This window comes from Chiloscyllium punctatum, chromosome 36, assembly GCF_047496795.1.
Source record: "Chiloscyllium punctatum isolate Juve2018m chromosome 36, sChiPun1.3, whole genome shotgun sequence".
Lineage (NCBI taxonomy): Eukaryota > Metazoa > Chordata > Chondrichthyes > Orectolobiformes > Hemiscylliidae > Chiloscyllium > Chiloscyllium punctatum.
This window is the reverse complement of record NC_092774.1, coordinates 64,231,660-64,255,749: the sequence shown is the minus strand read 5'-3', so window position 1 is coordinate 64,255,749 and position 24,090 is coordinate 64,231,660. Positions and strand designations below refer to the sequence as shown.

At 46.9% G+C, this 24,090-nt stretch overlaps 1 protein-coding gene and 1 non-coding gene across 2 annotated transcripts in view; one reads left to right on the top strand and one right to left on the bottom strand.

Annotated features, from left to right (window-relative positions):
- The window catches only part of LOC140460597 (uncharacterized), a 621,333-nt gene that overhangs the window by 209,541 nt on the left and 387,702 nt on the right, over window positions 1–24,090 (bottom strand). The window lies entirely within an intron of this gene.
- Window positions 8,340–8,411, top strand: trnae-uuc (transfer RNA glutamic acid (anticodon UUC)). Its single transcript has one exon. It is a non-coding gene; the product is annotated as a tRNA-Glu (tRNA).

Below are 24,090 nucleotides of genomic sequence, written 5' to 3'. Positions count from 1 at the left end.
TGACACCTTGCAAAAAGTTCAGATTACAGAGGAAGAAGTGCTGGATGTCTTGAAACGGTTAAAGATGGATAAATCCCCAGGACCTGATCAGGTGTAACCAAGAACTCTGTGGGAAGCTAGAGAAGTGATTGCTGGGCCTCTTGCTGAGTTATTTGTATCATCAATAGTCACAGGTGAGGTGCCGGAAGACTGGAGGTTGGCAAATGTGGTGCCACTGTTTAAGAAGGGCGGTAAAGACAGTACAGGGAACCAAAGACCGGCGAGCCTGACCACGGTGGTGGCCAAGTTGTTGGAGGGAATCCTGAGGGGCAGGATGTACATGTATTTGGAAAGGCAAGGACTGATTCGGGATAGTCAACATGGCTTTGTGCATTGGAATTCATGTCTCAGAAACTTGATTGAGTTTTTTGAAGAAGTAACAAAGAAGTTTGATGAGGGCAGAGCAGTAGATGTGATCTATATGGACTTCAGTAAGGCGTTCGACAAGGTTCCCCATGGGAGATTGATTAGCAAGGTTAGATCTCAGGGAGAACTAGCAATTTGGATACAGAACTGGCTCAAAGGTAGAAGGCAGAGGGTGGTGGTGGAGGGCTATTTTTCTGGCTGGAGGCCTGTGACAAGTGGAGTGCCACAAGGATCAGTGTTAGGCCCTCTACTTTTTGTCAATTACATAAATGATTTGGATGCGAGCATAAAAGGTACTGTTAGTAAGATTTCAGATGACACCAAAATTGGAGGTGTCGTGGACAGCAAAGAAGGTTACCTCAGATTACAACAGGATCTGTACCAGATGGGCCAAGGAGCTGAGAAGTGGCAGATGGAGTTTAATTCAGATAAATGTGAGGTGCTGCATTTTGGGAAAGCAAATCTTAGCAGGACTTATACAATTAATCGTAAGGTCCTAGGGAGTGTTGCTGAACAAAGAGACCTTGGAGTGCAGGTTCATAGCTCCTTAAAATTGGAGTCGCAGGGAGATAGGATAGTGAAGAAGGCGTTTGGTATGCTTTCCTTTATTGGTCAGTGTATTGAGTACAGCATTTGGGCGGTCATGTTGCGGCTGGACAGGACATTGGTTAGGCCATTGTTGGAATATTCCGTGCAATTCTGGTCTCCTTCCTATCGGAAAGCTGTTGTGAAACTTGAACGGGTTCAGAAAAGAGTTACAAGGATGTTGCCAGGGTTGGAGGATCTGAGCTACAGGGAGAGACTGAACAGGCTGGGGCTGTTTTCCCTGGCGCATCAGAGGCTGAGGGGTGACCTTATAGAGCTTTACAAAATTATGAGGGGCATGGATAGAATAAATAGGCAAAGGTTTTTTCTCTGGGATTGGGGAGTCCAGAACTAGAGGGCATAGGTTTAGGGCGAGAGGGGAAAGATAGAAATGAGACCGAAGGAGCAACTGAATCACGCAGAGGGTGGTACGTGTTGGAATGAGCTGCCAGAGGAAACGGTGGAGGCTGGTACAATTGCCACATTTAAGAGGCTTTTGGATGGCTATATGAATAGGAAGGGTTTGGAAGGATATGGGCTGGGTGCTGGCAGGTGGGACTAGTTTGGGTTGTGATATCTGGTCGGCATGGATGGGTTGGACCAAAGGGTCTGTTTCCATGCTGGACATCTCTGTGACTCTATGATTTTGTCTGGCAGCTCAACGTTTGTCTATCTATTCCCCAGGGTGGAGGAAGTCCCAAACTAGAGGGGTTTAGGCTGAGAGGGAAAAGGGTTAAAAGGGACCGAACGGGGGAACTTTTTCACACAGAGCGTGGCATGTGTTTGGAATAAGCTGCCAGAGGCAGTGGTCGAGGCTGGAAGAATTACAACATTTAAAAGGCATCTGGATGGAGGTATGAATAGGAAGGTCTGAGAGAGATATGGGCCAAATGCTGGCAAATGGATCACAAGGTTAATTTAGGAAATTATGTTGTCGGCGTGGACCGAAAGGTTTGTTTCTGTTCTCTGCAACTCTATGACTGTATTTCTACATATTCTGAACCAATTTCACAAGACAAGGAATAGGCCATTCTAAGTTTCCCGGCTGTCCTCAATTGTGGCCGAACTGCAAAGATTTCAATGCAAGTTTCAGAAAGATGTCTGCAGCTTCTTTTAAACAATTGAATGTGCTTTCAGACATTACTGATGTTTCTGAATACATTATTTTAGCTATTATCAATGTTAAAGGTCAGACATTTCTCACGCTTCCCTTCCCCACCCCCACCCAAGGTCGCCATCACCATCCATTCTCTCTGTCTATCATTAGAAGGGTTTAATACAGCGATCAAAGAGGGCTCGAGGCACGAGAAAGGACGGAGTGAGGGTACTCAGAGTGAGATTGGAGGGGGGGGGCGCGGAGACTGGGGGAAGAAAAAGAGAGAAAATGGGCAGGAGACCAGAGCATCGGGGGTAGAGAATGCATGGGGTACACAGGGTGGGAGCAGACAGAGAGAATGTGGTGAAGAGGATTGGGGAGGAGAGAGAAAATGCGGAGTTGAAGAATGTGAAGCGAAAGAAATTGGTTGCAGTGTGTGGGGAGAGAGAATGGACGGGGCAGTGGGTGGGGAGAGAATGGACGGGGCAGTGGGTGGGGAGAGAATGGACGGGGGCAGTGGGTGGGGAGAGATTGAACGGGGAGCAGTGGATCATGACAGAATGGAAACGGGGCAGTGGGTGGGGAGAGAATGGACAGGGGTCAATGGGTGGGGAGAAAATGGACGGGGATAGTGGGTGGGGAGAGAATTCATGGGGCAGTGGGTGGGGAGAGAATGGACGGGGGCAGTGGGTGGGGAGATAATTCATGGGGCAGTGGGTGGGGAGAGAACGGAGGAGGGCAGTGTGTGGGGAGAGAATTCATGGGGGCAGTGGGTGGGGAGAGATTGAACGGGGAGCAGTGGATCAGGACAGAATGGAAACGGGGCAGTGGGTGGGGAGAGAATGGACAGGGGTCAATGGGTGGGGAGATAATGGATGGGGATAGTAGGTGGGGAGAGAATTCATGGGGCAGTGAGTGGGGAGAGAATGGACGGGGCAGTGGGTGAGGAAAGAATGGAGGGGGCAGTGGGTGGTGAGAGAATTCATGGGGGCAGTGGGTGGGGAGAGATTGAACGGGGAGCAGTGGATCAGGACAGAATGGACGGGGCAGTGGGTGGGGAGATAAAGGACGGGGATAGTGGGTGGGGAGAGAATGGACGGGAGCAGTAGATAGGGAGAAAATGGACGGGCGGCAGTGGGTGGGGAGAGAATGGACGGGGCAAAGGTTGAAGTGAGAATGGTCGGGGTAGATGGTGGAGAAAGAGAGCAACAATGAATGGCGGGACAAGGTGGGGGAGAGAAGGAATGGATGGGGGCAGCGTGTGGGAGGTGAGAGAAAATGAGTGTAAGGGAAGGGACTGGATTGGGGAAGGCAGAGGGTGGAGCGATAAAGGGAATGGATGGGGACAGAGGGTGGATGAGGGACTGGACAGAGGGCAGAGAGGCAGCGATAGAATGGACGGGGTGGGGAGAGTGGCAGGTGTGGGAGAGAGAGAAGGGACTGGTAGGTTAGGGTAGAGAGAGAGAATGGACAGGGGATGCTATGGGTGGCAGTGAAGGAATGGACAGGGGACGCTGTGGGGATGATTGGATGGGGAGGTGAGAATGCATCCCACCCACTCCCAGCATCCCCTTCTCTGCACATGTGCAGTGCAGACTTTTCTGAATGACACGAGAGACGAGTCTGGAACACTGTGTGAGTGCAGTCACCCTCACATCCTGGCATCAGCAAACCACTGCCTTTCTGTTTTAAAAACTAAATAACGATGTGGGCTACATACTAAGGATGGCGAGACATGGCTGAGAAACTGAACAGAGGGTCAGCACTTTCAGGAGAGGGGAGCTGGGCAAAGGCAGGAGGATGGAAGGATGAATTTGGGTTGGAATACATTGAAAGATTTAGGAATTGAGAGACAGAGATTTCGGGTAGAAGAAAGAGAAGGCTGTTCTGTTCAAACCAAAATTCTCTCATCCTATTTTCTGCCTTGCACTGACAGCAGTGATCTGTTTTCTCAAGTTATTAGCAGAGGAGGATTTGCTTTTCAGGCATGGACAAGAAATTTAGTCAGGGCCTGAATATCAGCAGTGTTTGAATCCAGGAGGGGAAATGTTTGTCTGCAGGAAATGAATTCAAATATCAACATGCATTGAGAATCCCCGTGAATACACGCAGCCTGCGTGGGAGTACTCAAGGGTTCTAATTGCGGAGAGAACTTTAATTTTTCAGCGAAATGTAGACCAGTGTTCTCGCTATAGACGAGCCCTTCATTGGATCGTTGAATCTGCCGAGTAACAACGACCCCTGCCCCGTGGAAACTCTGTGGAAGCAAATTGAATTCCTCAAACTGATTGGAGTGTCACCAGGATTGGGGAGAAGCCAATTGATTGCCGAGAGCTGGAGAGGGGATTCCTCGCAGCGCCAGGGACCTGGGTTCAATCCCACCCTCACAGTGACTGTGTGGATTTTGCACTTTCCTACCCCTCCCCCAACCCCTGTCCGCGTCGGTTTCCTCTGGGTGCTCGGGTTTTCTCCCATGTTCCAAAGATGTGCAGGCTAGAGTGGATTGGACGTTCTAAATTCAGGGATTAGCTGTGGGGTTATCGGGTGGGTCGGGGGGGGGGGTGGGGGTATGTTCTTCGGAGGGTCAGTGTGGACTTGGTGGGCCAAACGGCCTGTTTCCACAGTGAATCCCCCAACGTGTCTGCAGCCTGGCTTCCAGCTCCATCTCTCTGTGCCGAAGGTCCTCCAGTATGTGTATTCCTTCGTTTCCAGCACCCAGAAAGTCCCACCTTCTGCAAATCGAAAAACAAGTCCCACCCTGCCCACTCCAATGTGTGTTGTGTAACTGCTTAATCATTTTTAGTGGCCCAGCAAAGGCTGATAGCCAAGTTCGGAAACCAGGAGGATGGCCTCAATCGCTACCATGGGTTCATGTCACATGACAGGTAACCCCACTTCACTGTTACGCTCTCTCTGTCTCACTCTCACACACGCACATATTCACACGCTCGTGCAGAGCCTTTCCGACAGGCATGGTCTCTCTCAGACACACACTAATACGCCCCGCACACTCACACCCACGCATACATCTTCGCACATGATGACACTCCATCACACACACACTTTACCCAGCCTGCACGCGCACATACACACTGTCTCTCTCATTCATGCACTCACACATTTGGGGTGAATTTGCATTTGCAGGATTATATATTTGGAAATAGAACCAGTCTGACTCAAGATTGGGATACAGACAGACTCTCACCTCACAGCTTTCATGCGTTGTTTGATGTGAGGTGTTACCTCCTTTTATAAAACATCAAGTTTCCTGGAGAACGTGACTTAAAAGAAGTTCTGGAATGTACAAATTAGTGAACCGAAATCTGCAGCCCATTTTAAAAGATGAAAGATTTAACAGTAATCTCGGTTTCTTCAATATGTCACTTATGTTGCATGACAGTCTAATGTTTTTGCGATATATTCTGTGTCTTGTGATTCTAAACCACAGCTACCTGAAGAAGGAGCAGCACTTCGAAACCTAGTGTTTCCAAATAAACCTGTTAGAATATACCCTGGTGTTTGTGAGATTTTAAAACTTTGTTTCCAGTGAATACAGCCCACACCTCCCACTGTTGCCAGTAAACTTTGCAATTTCAATGAAACAATGAACCAGAAGTCCTGAAAAAATATACAGTTTGGAACAATATTAGCTACTCATTCACTGGTCCTTCTGAGACATGACATTAGTGCTGGAGGCTGAAAGAAATGAGCAGCTTTAAAACAAAAACCTGTTGGACCTCACAGAGTCTAAGCCGGGCGGGAAGTTCAGGTAACCTTTACTCCGACCCTATTTTGTTACAGCTTCAGATTTCCCCAGGAAAAAGGCATACAAAAAGTAGTTTTTAAAGAAAACACCTCCAGGTCAAAGTGCACCCAGTCCCCCCACCCCACTTTCTTTGTTGGTCAGCTGAGTTGTCCGTTTGTAACTGGATCCCTGGTACAGCCGGGTAAAACATGCAGCTGGGATGACTGAGTGAACTCTTTCCCGCAACGGCAGGTTCCGTCACTAAAAAGGACATCAGTGAATCAGATGGTACTTTTTCCCCCTAAAAGTGGTTTCATCCTGAGATTTTGAAGTCCAGATGACTGACAGAACTCCAATTCTGCAATCTACCGCAGTGCGATTCGAACCTGGGACGCCCCAGTGCTGGGTTGATCGGAGCACTTGGCCATCGCTCCTTTCATGTCCTTGCGCTGGCACGTGAACTCGATGGCGCCGCCGCAGGTGGGAGGAGCAGATGAAGCCATTTTGGAACTTACAGCAGGTGAATGGCCTCTCTCCAGTGTGGACCTACTGGTGGGAGGGTAGTGCAGCTGACTGAGTGAACTCTCCCCAGCACATGGGGCACGTGAATGGCTTCTCTCTGACTGAACCCCTTCCTGCACACTGAGCAGGTGAACGTCCTCACCCCATTCTGAATCCGTCTGTGGGTTTCCAGCACTGATGGGGAAGGGAATCCTTTCCCACAGTCCCCACATTTCCACGGTTTCCCCATTGGGTGGAGCTTTCCTTGTGTTGCTCTGGGTTTGAAATTACAAACAGAGCGGGGACATTGTCTTTCCCACTGCGAGGGGTGTGATTTTAATTCCCCAATCTGAGTAAATGGTTTAAAGCACTTTTCACAGTCAGCGCACTGAATCTCCCTCACTCGGTATCTCAGTATTCTCCCTGCCACACCAGTGTCCAAAGTCTCTCAAGCAGACAAAAGCAAACATTTCTTCAGGACCATGGGGGCAATGGATGACGTATCTGACTCCACCTACTTGTTTCAACTGGACCTCACAGCTTCTTCACACATCCCAATTCAGCTTTCTCATTGTCATGAAACCGGCGTATGGGTACAATTCCTAATCTGCAGGAATGAGAATATTTTCACTGTCTCGCGTCAGTAAATGTCCCTTAGAACATCAGAGTCCCGTCACAGCGCTGTCAGAGGAGGGGAAGCTGAAAGAGACCCACATGCTGCTCATGGGCACATTTCACTTTCCCCAACTCACCGCCCCAACCACTGCGGCTCTTGGGAGTGGAAAGGGAACAAACACCAAAACCCAGTCTCAGCTTTGTAAATCTTCAGGAAATAAGAAAACTGTACATCCTTTCGGATCTTCCATCGTGGGCTGACAGCGTTGATTTTAAATGGCTGTCCAGTCAGTGTCGATTCGTTTTGGCTGAAAAAATCTTCCTTATCTCATCCCAGCATTTCTTGCCACAGAGAACTGTGCGGCAGATTTCATGTATATATTTCCTTGTATAGTATTTTGTAAATTACATTCGTTTTCTGGTTGTTTGTATCGGGTATTTCAGGTTCATGAGCCGCTGTATAAGTTGTGTTGGTAGGTTTGTGGGCTACCATGATGCTGAGAGGATTGAGTTCTCCGGACATAATTTCCCAGATGTCTTTATTGTAAAGTAATGTGGCTAGGGTTTCTGCAGACGTTGTGTCTACTTGTGTCAGTTTGTTGATGTGAAATTGGCACACTGAGTTTATTGGGTCGGCAAAAATGAGGACTGCAGATGCTGGAAACCAGAGCTTAGTTCAGAGTGGTGCTAGAAAAGCACAGCAGGTCAGAAAGCATCGGAGGAGCAGGAAAATCGACGTTCCGGGCAAAAGCCCTTCATCAGGAATAGAGGCAGGATCCCTCCAGGGTGGAGAGATAAATTGGGGCTGGGGTGTGCTGGGCCAAAGGTAGCAAAAAGTACAATAGATGAATGGGGGTGGGGATGGAGGTGACAGATCAGAGAGGAGGGTGGAGCGGATAGGTGGGGAGGAAGATTGGCAGGTAGGACAGATCATGAGGACAGCGCTGAGCTGGAAGGCTACAATTGAGATAAGGTGGGGGAGGGGAAATGAGGAAACTGATGAAGTCCACATTGATGGCCTGGGGTTGAATTTACCCCAAGCGGAAGATGAGACGTTCATCCTCCAGGCATCGAGTGGGGAGGGAGCGGCGATGGAGGAGGCCCAGGACCTGCATGTCCTCGGCAGAGTGGGAGGGGGTTTGAAATGTTGGGCCATAGGGCGATGGGGTTGATTGGTGCCGGTGTCCTGGAGATGTTCCCTCAATCGCTGTGACTTGACTCTGCGAGGAGTCTCCAGTCTCCCCAATGTAGAGGAGACTGCATCAGGTGCAATGGATACAAGAAATGACATTGTTGGATACACAGGTGAAAGCCTTCGAACGACCACGGCCCGGATTCGATTTCCGGGCAGGGAAGTAATTTTCAGTAGAGCTATCAGGCTGCGTTTGCAATTCCCTCGTGGTCTAGTGGTTAGGATTCGGCGCTTTCACCGCCGCGGCCCGGGTTCGATTCCCGGTCAGGGAAACTATGTTCAGAGCGTTTATAGGCTCCCCGTTCTTCGTAATTGCTCTATACGGTTATTTATTGATCTTCGTAGTTCCTGGGTGCTGCAGTGTGTCGTGGCTCGTTGAAATAGTGTCCTGATTCAGATATGTTTGTATGTGTCGGGGTGATTGCTTCTGTGGTTAAGTTCTTGGTTCGCGTGCATTGTTTTCCGATAGACGCTGTTTTGAATTTACCATTGACTGTTCGCTCTCCTGTGACATCTAGAAATGGCACTTTGTTGTTGGTCTCCTCTTTTGTGAATTTTATGCCAGTAAGGATATTGTTGATGGTGTTGTAGGTTTCCTCTAATTTGTTTCAGTTTTTGATGACAAAAGTGTCATCGCTGTAGCGGACCCAAAGTTTGGGTTGGATCGTTGGAAGGGCTGTTTGTTCGAGTCTCTGCATTATTGCTTCTGCTAGGAATCCTGATGCTGGAGGTTTCGTGCGTATTTTGTTGATTTGTTTGTCGGGCTTGTTATTGAATATGAAGTGGATGGTAAGGCACAGTTCCACGAGCTTGACAGTGCTATCTTTGCTGATGAAGTTGATGCTGTGTTTTTGTCTTTGGTTCTTCGAGTAGTGTCTTCAGTTTTCTTTGGCCACGTTGATGTTAATGGATGTGAACAGGGCTGTTATGTCAAAGGACAACATTAATCCATCCTTTTCTATCTCAGTGTCTTTGGTGTTCAGGAATTCTTGGATGGAGTAAATGGAGTGGAGTGAATCTTCGACTAGGTGTTTTAGCCTTCAGTAGAAGCCTTTGACTAGTCTGTATATTGCTGTTCCAAGTCGTGAGACTATGGTCTAAGGGGGGCTCCTCGTTTGACGGGGAGGAGAACAACAACAAAGCGCCATTACTTGATGTCACAGTAGAGCGAACAGTCAATGGGGAACTTCAAACTAGCATCTACAGAAAAACAACAGACCCAAACCAAATACTTAACCACAGAAGCAATCATCCCAACACCCACAAACGAAGCTGCATCAGGACATTATTTCAACGAGCCACTACACACTGCAGCACAGAGAAACTACGAAGAGCACAAGAGAAATACGTATATAGTGTATTTAAGGAGAACGGGTCCCCAATAAACCCTCTCTGCCGATTTCTCATTGATGCTTCCAAGGTGACTCTCAAAAATTCGGTTTATCCCTCCATTCCTTCCTGTTTGTTTTATGTGGGTTTTGAAAGCTTTCCCAATCCTCTGACTGAGTATTGGAGTTGGAAGGTTGTGTTGTGGTTGTACAGGACACTTTTTAGACCACTTTTGAAATATTGTGCACAATTCTAGTCTCCCTCCGATCAGACGGATATTGTGAAATTTGAAAGGGTTCTTAAGCACCAAAGGGTCCACAGAGATGAAGAGGCCCTTCTGCTGCCCTGAGTGTGGGAAGGCCTTCAGTGATTCCTCTGCCCTGCTGACGCACCAGTTGGTCCATACCGGGGAAGGATGTTCTCCAGCCCCAAGTGCGAGATGGCCTTCAGCAGTTCTTCCCACCTGCAGAGACACCAGTGGGTCCACACTGAGGAGAAGCCGTTCTTCTGCCCCGACTGCAGGAAGGACTTTGCACTTTCCTCCGACCTGCTGCCCCATTGGTGGGTCCACATGGGGGAGAGGCCGTTCAGTTGCCTAAGTGCAGGAAGTAATTCATCAATTCCTCAGCCCTGCTGATGCACCAGTCCGTCCACACCGGGGAGATGCCATTCTCCTGCCCGAGTGTGGGAAGGGCTTTACCCGCTCCTCCACACTGCTGAAGCACCAGCTGGTCCACACGGAGGGATGGGGGGTGGAGAGGGGAGGCCTTTCTGCTGCCCTGTTTGCGGGAAATCGTTCAGCAATTCCTCCGCCCTGCTGAAGCCCCAGTGTGTCCACACGGGGGAGAGGCCCTTCAGCGGGCCCGAGTGTGGGAAGAGGTTCATGTTTTCCTGCAACTTGCGGAAGCATCAGCGGGGGCACCAGCGCTCCCAGCAATCAGATCCCACCGGTAACGCTGCCTTTAGTCACCCCCCAGGACTGAACCTCCTGCCAGTTCTGACAGTGGGTGCACTGGGAGAGTAGGTAGGCTGTTTTAGTCTTCTGCTGGACTGCAATTGCCTGCCCCACCCCCCACAACTACAACCCCATGGTGGCTCAGGGTTAGCACTGCTGCCTCATGGCACCAGGAACTCGGAATACTTCCACCCTTGGGGTCTGTGTGCAATTTATGGAGGGTAGGAAAATGGATCTGAGTGGGTTACTCTTCGGAGAATCTGTGCAGATGTGTTGGGCTGAAGGACCTGTTTCCACACTGTCGGAGTTCAACCAACATATGAGCTTTGTTTTCATTCGAAACTGCTGCTCATTGAGCCAGGGACTGCACATTGCCAAATGAAATGATCCAGAGAAACGTAAGACCGCAAGACCATCGGAGCAGAAGTTAGGCCATTCGGCCCATCGAGTCTACTCAGCAATGCGTTAGTGACAAAAGTAGCGCAGATGAGATTAGCTACAGTGTGGAAACAGGCCATTTGTCCCAACAAGTCCACATCGACCCTCCGAAGAGTAACCCATCCAGACCCATTTCCCTCTGACGAATGTACCTAACTCTATGGGCAGTTAAGCATGACCAATCCACATGACGTGAACATCTTTGGACTATGGAAGAAAACAGGACCACCCAGAGAAAACCCACGCAGACACTGGGAGAATATGAAAACTCCTCACAGACAGCCACCCAAGGCTGGAATCAAACCTGGATCCCTGGCACGGTGAGCCTGCAGTGGTAAACACTGAGCCACTACATGTTGCAACCCGAAGTAGGCAAGCAGGAGGTTGGGAGAATGCAGCAAGCCAGAAAGCACCAGGATGTGGAGTAGTCAGCGGTTTGGGTATTAACACTGCTTCATGATTGAAACTTTGACTTCTCTGTGAGAAACGATTTATGGGAATGTTGCTGGGGGTTGGAGGGTTTGAGCTACAGGGAGAGGCTGAATAGGCTGAGACTGTTTTCACTGGACCATCAGAGGCAGAGGAGTGACCTAATAGAGGTTACAAAATCATGAGGGGCATGGACAGGTTAATAGACAAGCTATTTTCCCTGGGATGGGGGAGTCCAGAACTTGAGGGCATGGGTGTAGGGTGAGATGCGAAATATATTAAAGGGACAACTTCACAGGATTTGGTCAGGTGTTGTCAAATGGGACTAGATTACTTTAGGATATCAGGTCAGCATGGACAAGTTGGACCAAAGGGTCTGTTTCCATGCTGTATGTGTCTCTGACTACGAGTCCTGATCTAAGTTTAAAATAGACTCCAAGTAACTTTGAATACTTCAATCTTGTTGAGCTCACCTCCTGAAAAGTTTCAGATGAATCCCTCTGAGAGATACTGTTTAAACATGCTGAGTTGGACAAAGTATCCCATCAAGTTCAACACAAACCCAGAGTTGAAGAAGTCAGAAGTCAGAACACCAACGGGACCAAAACTGATCATAATATTCCAGGTGCAGCATCATCAACGTCCTGTATAACTACAACATAACTATATCTATACTCAATTCCCGAACTGATGAAGGTTAGTCTACCTAAACCTTTCTTCATTGCATTGTGTATCGATGTAATCAGAGATATAGGACCGACTTGAAACTGAACCACAATCCTGCTTCTGGGAGCACAGTGACTGACACGGAAGGCAAAAGGGAGATTGACCTTTAAATGGAGTATAAAAGTAGGGAGGTGAAAGTGGAGGTTTTGATTGAAAGTGCAGTGAAGATTCAACCAGCTGACAGTGGATCTGAATCACATGTAGATCAGACCAGGTTCGGACAGCAGGAAACCAGATAAGTTTTTACAACAAACCACAACGAGGTCATCATTAGACTCTTAATTCCGGATTTATATTGAATTCAGATTCCACCATCTGCCGTGGCAGGTTTTGAACACAAGTCCCTAGAACATTACCTGGGTGAATAGTCTGGTAACAATAAAGTCGGCCATCGCCTCCCCTGAACACATTGGCTTATTGTGTTCAGAGGTAACAAAGGAACAAGAGGTTTTAGCAACTGTTAAGTTGTTGATGTTACACAAGGGAACATCAGCACTCTCAGTAATGGCACATACTGAAGTCAGTGTCCTGGATCAGAGGTAAGGGCTCGGGAACCATAAGAAATAGGAACAGGAATATGCCATTCAGCCCGTTGAGCCTGCTTCTCCATTCAGTAGGATTCTGTGTGATCTGGCATTCCCCACAGTCACTTTCCTGCCCTTTTCCTGCAACTGTTCATCACCTGACTCTTCACAAATCTATCCATCCTAGTTTTAAAGTGACATAAAGGCTGTCAACAGAGTTACTGGGGTGGGGGTGGGGGGGGGGGGGGGGTTGGTTGGGGGGGGGGGGGTACGGGGGCTCAGGTCGAACTTGGGGACTAAAACAATGGCTTCACACTTCACAACATTTAACTAAGGGAATGTTTATGGTTATCCAATGCTGGAAATTGGGCAGGCATTCAGGTAAAATTATTGGTAAATTATGAATGACAGAGGAGTCGGGAGAGAAGTGGTGTTCAGGTACAGTTGGATATCATTAGTATAGATGCCAACACCAGCAGCTACGGTAAAACAAATCAGAACGGAAGACGCTAAAAGCAGACCCTCCCAGAGGATAGAGTTATGCTGGAGAGGGTCAGTACTGTCATTAACTCTGGTCAAGGCTGTCCGCAGGTGGACGAGGGAATGTTCATCCCTGTCACCGTGACAAAGGATGTCAAATATCACCTTGATAAGAACTGTTTCAGGGGTGGAAACCAGACTCGAGGACTTTAAACACAGAATTCTGGAAAAGATGGGAATGGCTAATTCAACAATGTTACATCCAAATTAACACTTCTTTTCGTGCGATAATACTAGAAGTGTTTTGGTTTTATGTTTGAAGATTCTCAGCAACACTGAGTAAGAAGCAACAAAATTAACACAAGAAATACTGCAATTGCTACAATGTGCCTGCTCCCAATAGGGGGCCATCGGTGTGAAATTAACTGTCTACAAGGGGCAATATTGGAAAGGAATTACCCAGTTCATAGCTATAAGAGGGGAGACACAGACTGCTTGATACAAACATATAATGGGCGGGAGTAGGCCACTCGGCACTTCGAGCCTGCTGCAGCATTCAATAAGATCATGGCTGATCTGAATTCAACCTCAACTCTACATTCCAACACATCCCCGACAATCTTTCATCCACTTGGTTATCAAGAACCTATCGACCTCTGCCTTAAAGATTTTGAATCCACTGCCTTTTGAATAAGACACACAACCCTCAGAAAGAAAAGAAATCATCCTCATTTTTGTCTTCTACATTTAAAATATGACCCTGTACTTTCAGATATTAAGATAGGGACACAAGCTACATTCAAATAATACCTGTGGTTCAGTTTACTATGTCAAAGTGCTTCACATGAACATTATGAGAATTCCTTTAAAAATCACAAGACCGGAGCACAGATGAGACAGGTGACAAAATACTTGGTCAAAGGGACAAGTTTAGGGCAATCTTTTAAACAGGTTCAATTTCCCAAACATCAGAAGACAAAGACGTGAACAACAAACACAAAATAGCAACGAATGGGAAACAACAGTGTCGTCGTAACGTCACAGGATGAGTAATCCAGGGAACATGAGTTCAAATCCCACCACAGCAAGAGGTGAGATGAGAATAATTCAAATCATCAATGGGGAACACAAAGTAAGTCTCAGTATGGTATCGATGGCACTGACGTCAATTGTCCTAAAAACCCATGTTCACCAATGTCCTTTCAAGAGGGAAACTGCCATCCCTGCATGGTCTGACTTACATGTGACTCCAGACCGACAGCAATGTGGTTGACTCTTAAACTGCCCTCTGAATTGGCACAAGCAAGACACCTTGCACTTAGGGATGGATAACAAATATCAACCGTGTGAAAGTGTCATAACAGAAATTGCTGGAGAAACTCAGCCAGTCTGGCAACACTGGTGGAGAGACAGAGAAAGAAACAAAGACAATATCCTGGCTTGAGTCCAGAACAGTTGTGAAGAAGGGTCACAGCACTTGAAATGCTAACTCTGCTTCTCTCTCCACATGTGCTGCCAGTCCTATTGAGTTTCTCCAGCATTTGACGCATTTTTGTGTTTCAGATCTCCATCATCTGCAGTTCTTCATTACACTGACTTAGGGAAGCTCAAATCCCATAAAAGGGTAGAGCAGAAGGGCTGGAATTACTCAGCAAGTCTGGCATCAGTTATGGAGATAAAAACAGTTCGTAATTCGGGTCATTGAATGATCTTACATCAGGGACAAACTTTTGGGGAACCTGCAAGAGTAAAAGGCACTGGTGTAACTTCAACATCTGGGAGAACTCTCTCAGCCATGGAGGTCAGGCTGACTCAGCATTCTGTTCCTGCTCATTACCTGTTAAATTCTCCATTTGTTTTTCTTGTTATATTTCTACATGGTTGACACATTCCTATGTTTTAAAATGAAATTACAAACAGACAAGAATTTTCCATGTAAGTAATCATACATTAGAGGGTTTGGAACGTGAATGTAAACTTTTAAACAGAAAGTATTTATTCATGCATGGGGTGTGGGCATCGCTGGCAATGCCAGCATTTATACCCATCCTTAACCACCCTGTAGTTGGTTGGAAAAGTGCATGAAGGTGTCTGAGATTGTCTTGATCAGCACAGCAATCTCAAAGATGGGTGTGCTCAGGTCCAAGTACCCTCCACTCCCACAGCCAAGTCTGCATTCACTTCAATTATAGATGCCATCTAAACCTCCCAGGACAAGGACAGCATGGGATGACAATCAGAATAAAGCTTCCTCTACTCTTCAATTGCAAGTGAAGCTACCTCAACACTGTCCCCAACAAACACTGCCAAGACAGAGACTGCATTGGGTTAGATACTGAGTAAAACTTCCTCTACACTTCCCCATTCATACAGTCCCAGGACAATGACAGCAGAGGGTTAAATAAACAGTAGAGCTTCTTCCATTCTGACTGACACTTAGTACGTCCTACAGTAACCCTCAAGGAAAATTGAGAACTGAAGTATTATCTGGTACTGAATTCACACATCCTAATGGGAATGACAGCAACAGAAAATCATGTAGTGAAACACAGATAAAACACACACAATGTACAACAAAACTAGACTGTTATTTGGATCAAAGACATAGTCCCTGCAGTGATCCGAATGTGAGCTGAACAAATTTCACACTTGAACAATATTCTCTGGGAATGCAATGTCCACCTCACTGCTGTCTATTCAGTTCCTCTGCTCTCGTTCAGGGCTGAGTTGCGGCTGACCACATTGTGGCGTGGAGGTCAAGAGGTTGGACAGTTAAGGTCAACTTGGATTGAGGGCATCCTTTGTCATGCCAGTGAGGTCGAGGGTCGCTCATTTACTCAACTTATAATCGGGGACAAGGGGATGTCAGGCTGGGCTTGCATCAGTTTGAGTTTAGAAGAAACAGATGACCCAATGGAGCTGTATAACATCTGGAGAGGACTTAATGCAAATGTAATGTCAACTCAATTCTAGCCAGAGACTAGTCTCTCACTTTAGATAGGAGAGTTTTGTTTTCCCTCAAGTGTTCCCGAGTCTTTGAAATTCACCTCTTTAGAGAGCAGCATGTGGTGGTGGCACGGTGGTTAGCACTGCTGCCTCAAGGCATCAGTGACCTGGATTTGATCCCACCCTCGGGCAGACTGTCTGTGTGGAGTTTGCACATTCTCCACTTGTGTCTGCGTTGGCTTCCTGTGGTGCTCTGGCCTCCTCCCACGGTCCAAAGGACATGCAGTTGATGGTAGACTGACCATGGGAGATGCAGGGTTACAGGGATAGGGTAACGAACTGGGTCTGGGTGGGACGGTCAGTCAATGTTGACTCGATGGGCTGAATGGCCTACTTGCACGCAATTGGCCTATAATAATCAATACTATGCACTTGGTTTATGGTTATCGACATCAAATTACATGAGTGGTTTTGGTTATTTCATCTCTTATTATCGTATTCAACCAACTACAGCATCGAGAAACTTGCTTAATTACAATATCCAAGATCTGCCGAGTACTGTTTCTTTTTGTCACGACCATTATCTTGAACTCTGACGTGTGACCTCCTCATTGCTGTCAAAGTTCTTTATTTGTCTATACATTGTCATGTTTTTACTTTGTCGAATGTCTTCCTGACATTTGCAGTTAAGACCCTATATTCTGCCCTCGTCAACATTTTCCCTTACAATTCTCTACTAAGGATTTCACGAAAAACCTCAGAGTGTGGTGAGACTGCAGGACTCACTACCATAGTGAATACTTGGTTTGGAAGACACGACAACTAAGGGTAAGGAATCCAATACAAATGACTGTCACTGACTCCAGATTCACAACACAGTGAAATTTAAACATGCAATATCCCTCAATTTCTCAACTGTCCCAAACCAGACTTGGTGAAGAACAGATCTTGCACATCAACATTATAATTTAAACAAAAACGAACAATTATAAATACGGCAAATTTTCTAGGGCAAAGTTAAAGAAGATAATCTAATTAATAGCAATGATTTAAACCCTTTGATCAAGTCCCCCACCATCTCAGAGACAGAGACTTAAGTGCCAAATTTTTTAAAAAAAATTTTTAAAACATACCAATTCAAGCAAACAGTTTCCAACAATGGATTGCCAAGCCTTTGTGCAATCCTTGGAGTATGACTGTTTCACAGACACCTAACTGTAAATCTAATTTAAAAGTCACTGCTGAATGTGAATAGACACCCCAGTATTCAGCTGTTTCTTACAGGCTGGGACTCATTCCCAGAAAGAGACAACAATTCTTTTACAGGACAGTAGAATCTGGAGAGAACAGCTCCTGGTCTCACCGAGCAGCAGTGCCCAATGGAAGCAAAGTTGCAGGGGTGGGGGAGCACGACGGCATAAAACAAAAAAAAACCGACCGACTCTCCCACTTTCAGCACTGTCAGAATGTGCAGGGGTTCAGTCCTCTCAGTGACCCACAGCAGCTTCACAGCAGAATCAGATTGTTGGGAGCACTGGTGCGCCCGCTGGTGCTTCTGCAAGGTGCAGAATGATGAGAACCTCCGCTTCCACTCGGGGCAGGTGAACGGCCTCTCCCCGGTATGGCCCCACCTGTGCCTCAGCAGTTGGGAGGAATTGCTGAAGGCCTTCCCGCACTCTGGACAGGTGAAAGGCCTCTCCCCCGTATGGACCCGAAGGTGGGATGCCTGGGTAAAGCCCTTCCCACACTTCAGGCAGGAGAACGGGCTCTCCCCGGTGTGGACCCGCTGGTGCCTCAGCAGGGCAGAGGTATCTTTGAAGGCCTTCCCGCACTTGGAACAGCTGAAGGGCTTCTCTAATATGTGGACCCGGCGGTGGGTCAGTCGGACGGAGGAATGGCTGAAGGCCTTCCCGCATTCGGGGCAGGAGAATGACCACTCGCCTGTGTGGACCCCCTGGTGCCTCTGCAGTGCATGGGAATTGCTGAAGGTCTTCCCGCACTCAGAGCAGGAGGACAGTCTCACCCCGGTGTGACGGCGCCCATGAGTCTCCAGGTCAGATGGGAAACGGATGCCTTTCCCACAGTCGACATATTTTCATGGTTTCTCCACGGGACGGGATTCCTTGGGTTTCTCCATGACCGAAGCTTCAGCTGAACACAAACGCATGTACAGCACCTTCCCGCCGTGAATTACTTTTCCCAAATGTATAACTTTTAATCGCTCCACAGTCAGAGTGCTGCAATAGTCGGGTCTCTCATCCAGTCTCACTGATGCTGAAAACGGACTGAAAGAGGAACCAAAAAGCTTGTTTCCTTCTCACAGAATCATAGTCGAAAATTGTTATCGTCCCGATGGATTCAGTGACTGCCAGACATTGACGTGAAATTGAGGACTGCAAATGCTGGAGTCAGAGTCAAAGCACAGCAGATCAGGCAGCATCTGAGGAGCAGCAGAGTCAATGTTTCAGGCAAAGCTCTTCATCTATTGATATTGAAACGTCCGTCTTCAGATCTTCAAATAATCTGTAAAAAGAGATTACAAAAGACATTACTGTCAGTCCAGGTTAGAAATTCCAAACAAGCAATTCTACTTTCTGCAGAATATTCTTTTCTATTTCCACAAAATTGAAAGCCCCATCGCACTCCCTTTCATCCCTCTATTCTCACTCCGCTCAAACTAATTCACCCGACGGTACTGATTCAGGATCTTACAGAGACCGAAAAGTGAAAACATCAAGACAGACACCTCTGAATTTTGGATACCTCCACCTGAAAGTTAGTATCTTTCACGACATCTAGGAGTGAGTAAGTCTGATTTTGGGAAGCAAAAAAAAGTGTTAATTCAGGATGAACCTTCAATGCAGCTTCTTGAGAGACAACCAGACACGAAATGGTTAACATCTGGGGAGGTGGAAGTGGGGGGGATGGAGGAAATGAGATATCAAGGCATTGACACCAACACCAGACAGAAACTGAACACATAGGCAGGGCAAACATTACGGGCAAGCCAGAGTCATAGAGATACACAGCACAGAAACAGGTCCTTCAGGCCAAATCATTCGTGCCGACCACATAGCCTAAATTAATCTCGTCGCATTTACCAGCACTTGGCCCATATCCCTCTGAACTCTTCCTATTCATATACCCGTCCAGATGCCTTTTAAATGTTATAATTGGACCTACATCCACCACTTCCTCGGGCAGATCATTCCTTACACTTGCCTCCCTCACCTCAAACATATTATCCTCCTGTTCTGGACTTCTCCCATCCCAGGGAAATGACCTTGTCTATTTACTCTATCCATGCCTCTCATGATTCAATAAACGTCTGTAAGATCACCCCTCAGCCTCTGGTATACCGGGGAAAACAGCTCAAGCAATGCACTGCGTTTCCTTTTAGCTTCACACTCACAGAACCTTACTCCCGTGTAAAACATTGTTTCCCTCCCCCACACTGTCCATGGAAAAAGCCAAGGCTGCTGAGACTCTGGAGTTGGGGGAATGCCACGTAGAATTCCTGCAATGTGGAAACACGCCATTCAGCCCAACAAGTCCACACCGACCATCCAAAGAGTAACTCATGTGGACACATTCCCCTATCCCATTCCACTACACTTACTGCACACTATGGGCCCATCTAGGATGGCCACTTCTCCCGAAACTGAACACCTTTAGATTTTGGGCGGAAACCAGAGCACCCGGAGGAAACCCAGCAGACACGGCAGGGAGAATGTGCAAACTCCACACAGAGAGTCGCCCCAAGGCTGGAATCGAAAGTGGATCCCTGGCGCTGTAAGGCAGCAGTGCGAACCACTGATCCATCGTGCGGCCCATGTGTGCAGAAAGAGGTGGGGGCTGGGAACTTTGTTAATTGTACCACACAGTGGATTGTTGAGTAAGGTTAAATCTCACCGCATCCAGGGAGAGCTAACCAACTGGGTACAAAATTTAGAAGTGCGTTGTTGGAGATGCTGGAATCCTTCCTGAAAACAACAAATGCTGGAGATCACAGTGGGTCAGGCAGCGCTGTGCTACTCTATGACTGGACAGTGTGGACGTGGAGATGATGTTTCCACGAGGAGAGGGTTGAGGATGCCAAGTCATTGAGGGCATTTAAGACAGAGATAGGTTCTTGATTAATAAGGGGTCAAGGGTTATGAGGAGAGGGCAGCAGAATGGGATAGAGAAACACATCAGCCATGATCGACTGGTCGCGCAGACTCGATGGGCCAAATGGCCTCATCCTGCTCCTGTGTATTGTGGTCTTAAAGCTCGGCAGATAACTTAAGGGGTTCTCACAAACTATTTCAGAATCCTGAAGAGGAGTTGTTGGACTCGAAACTTTAACTCTGCTTTCTCTCCACAGATGCTTCCAGTCCAGCTGAGTTTTTCCAGTGTTTTCAGTTTTTGTTTCAGATTTCCAGCATCCACAGTTCTTTGTCTTATTTATCAAATTCATTTCTTGCCCTTCCCAAGTGTCTGGAACTTCATCTCCCTGATCTACAAACTGTTCACTTACCCTAGAAATGACCAAACCTCCTTATCAAAGTAGATCCCTTTGTTGCAAAATGATTGTTCAATTCCGTGACCAAAATTATTGCATTCGTAATTACTTACACCAGGGACTCACAATATCTCAGGCCAGAACACAGCTAGATTGTTTCAGACATTACGTTTATGTGATTTGATACAATTCCCTATTCCCGACTTTACCAGCGTGTTGCAGGGAATGGCGGGTTTGAGTTAAGAAGAATCTGGGACATTTTTCCAATGGAGCCGAGGAAGTTGACAGTTAACCTTATAGAGATTTTTAAAATCAGAAGGGGTATAGATAAGGTGTCATTCCCAGGAGGCTCAGAATATTTTATTGCTCCAGAATGTGTAAAAGGGGGTTAAAGCTTCAACAGAAATCGAGCAGAGCTGAGAACAGACAACATTTAACTCTGTGGGAACAGGGAGATTAGAGGACAGAGAAATCAGGACCTGAAATCCGAGCTGACACCAGACTACCATGCTATCAGTGCTTTGATTAGCAGTGCCCACCCTCTACCTTTACTGAGCTCCTAACTCGACTTGAATGCCGCGTCTCCCCTCGATATTCCGGATCCAATCCTTGTCATTCTGAAGCCATATCTCTGTAAGGAGTCTCAGATCATAATTATTCTCTACAATGTGTGCAGTCAATTAAATCGCTTTTGTTACAATGCAGCACACATTCATATACTGAGCTTGTAGTCTTATTTTTTGTGATGGTTCGAATCCAGTTTTGATTGCTAGTACATTTATTCTTCTTGTCCCTTTCTATCATTCTCTGGTGTTTGGTTTCCACATCACTACATTGCTCACTGGCCTTGATTTGGATTGGCTATGCTAAATTGCCCAGTGTTTAGGGATGTGCAGGTTAGGTGGGTTGGCCATGGGAAACGCAGGGTTATCGTTTCAAAGTAATAGAAGGAGTAGGCCATTTGGCCCATCGACCCTGCTCCGCCATTCATTAAAATCATGGCGGATCGATCAATCGTCTCAGCTCCTCCTAATTGCATTATCCCAACTTCCCTGAGTTCCCTTACCTCGCAAAAAACCCATCCAACAGTGTCTTAATGAAGCTGCCTCTACTGCTTCCTTGAACACAGAATTCCATTAATTTACCATTAACCACATTGGTCCTGCCCTGAGTTGCCTCATCAAAATGCAACAGCTCATATTTGTCTAAATTAAACTCCATCCACAATTCTTGGCCCATCGGCTCATCTGATCAATTATAATTTATATTCAACTTTCTTTCCTACCTTATTCCCTAAAAGCTGAAAATCTCCATCCCAAACTCTCGCCCTCTGTTCTCACTTTGTTGAATCTAATCACGGATGTCCTCAATCTGAAGGGTTTGGTTCATGCTGATTAACAGGCCCACATTCAAGGGGGATCTAACTGAACCGTACAGAACATTGAACGGCCTGGACAGAGTGGATATTGGGAAGATGTTTTCATTGGGAGGAGAGACTAATACCAATGGGCATAGCCTGAGCATAAAGGGAGAATGGAGATTAGGAGCAATTTCTTTAGCCAGAGAGTGGTGAATCTATGGAATTCATTGTCACAGAAAACTGTGGAGGCCAGGTCACTGAGTATGTTGAACATTGAGATAGAGATGTACAGCACAGAAACAGACTGTTTGGTCCAACTTGTCCATGCCGACCAACTATCCCAACCCAATCTAGTCCCACCTGACAGCACACGGCCCCATATCCCTCCAAACCATTCCTAATCATACACCTACCCAAATGCATTTTAAATGTTGCAATCGTACTAGCCTTCACCACTTCCTCTGGCAGATCATTCAATAAACGTACCATCCTCTGCGTGAAAAAGTTGCCCCTTTGGTCTCTTTGTATCTTTCCCCTCTAACACGAAACCCATGCCCTCTCGGTCTGGACTCACCCACCCCAGGAAAAGACTTTGTCTATTAATCCTATCCATGCCCCTCATGATTTTATACCTGTACAGTTACAACGTTGAAAAGATATTTGGATAAGTACATGAATACGAAACTTTCGAAGGTTTATGGGCCAAACACTGGTAGGTGTGCCGAGTTTAGTTTGACAACATACTCAGCACGGACTAGTTGGATGAAGGGTCTGTTCAGTGCTGTCAGACTCTGTGAATGACCTGTACTGGTCTTAAAACCATTTTCCTACCTCCCCCGATAATCATCCACTTCTTTGTTGTTCAAAACTCAGATGCACTTAGCCTTACTACAGCGAGACTTCGCAGAACTAGGAAGAAGGCTAAAAAGCAGGACGTCCAAGGTGGTTATCTCCAGTTTGCTTCCGGTTCCTCGGGCTAGTGTGGCCAGAAACCGGGAGATAATGGACTTGAACGTGTGGTTGGGGAACTGGTGCAGGAAGCAAGGTTTCAAGTTCTTGGATCACTGGGGTATATTTTATGGTAACCATAAATTCTACAAGAGAGATGGCTTGCACCTTAATACAACAGGGATCGGCATTCTGGCAGGCAGGTTTTCTGCTGCAACACCGCTACATTTAAACTAAGTAGCGGGGGGGAGGGGACAAGCTGGATGTTTAAAAAGGAAATTGAAGGGGTAGGTAGAACAAGAGAAGTCAAGAAAGACAACTGTATCAAGGAGGCAGAAAACTGGAAAAGGCATCATGCTGTAAAGTTGAGTGAAGTAAGGGTTGAGGGGAAGGGTGAGAGCAGCAACAAATTAAAAATTCTATATATGAATGCACGAAGCATTAGACACAAGGTGGATGAGCTTGAGGCTCTTTTGGAAATTGGCAGATACGATATTGTGGGGATAACTGAGACGTGGCTTCATGGGGACAGGGCCTGGGAAATGAATATTCAAGGCTACACGTGTTATCGTAAGGATAGACTGACGGGCAGAGGGGGTGGGGTGGCCTTGTTGGTAAGGGAGGATATTCAGTCCCTTGCGCGGGCGGGCCTAGAGTCAGGGGATGTAGAGTCAGTGTGGATAGAGCTTCGAAACACTAAGGGTAAAAAGACCCTCATGGGAGTCATCTACAGGCCCCCAAACAGTAGTCTGGATGTTGGAGGTAAGTTGAATCAGGAGATGAAATTGGCTTGTCGCAAAGATGTTACTACAGTTGTTATGGGGGATTTTAACATGCACGTAGACTGGGTGAATCAGGATGGTATCGGGCCTCAAGAAAGAGACTTTGTGGAGTGCCTCAGAGATGGATTTTTAGAGCAGCTGGTGCTGGAGCCGACCAGGGATAAGGCGATTCTGGATCTGGTATTGTGTAACGAACCAGAATTGGTCAGTGACCTCGAAGTGAAGGAGCCATTGGGAAGTAGTGACCATAATACAATAAGCTTCAATCTGCAATTTGAGAGGGAGTGGGTACAATCTGAAGTGACAATATTTCAGTTGAATAAAGGGAAATATGGAGCTATGAGGGAGCAACTGGCCAAAGTTCAATGGTTTAATACCTTAACAGGGAAGACCGTGGAGGAACAATGGCGGATATTTCTGTGTATAATGCAGAAGATGCAGGATCAGTTCATTCCTAAAAGGAAGAAAGATCCCAGGAGGAGACATGGGCGGCCGTGGCTGACAAGGGAAGTAAAGAAACATATAAGGTT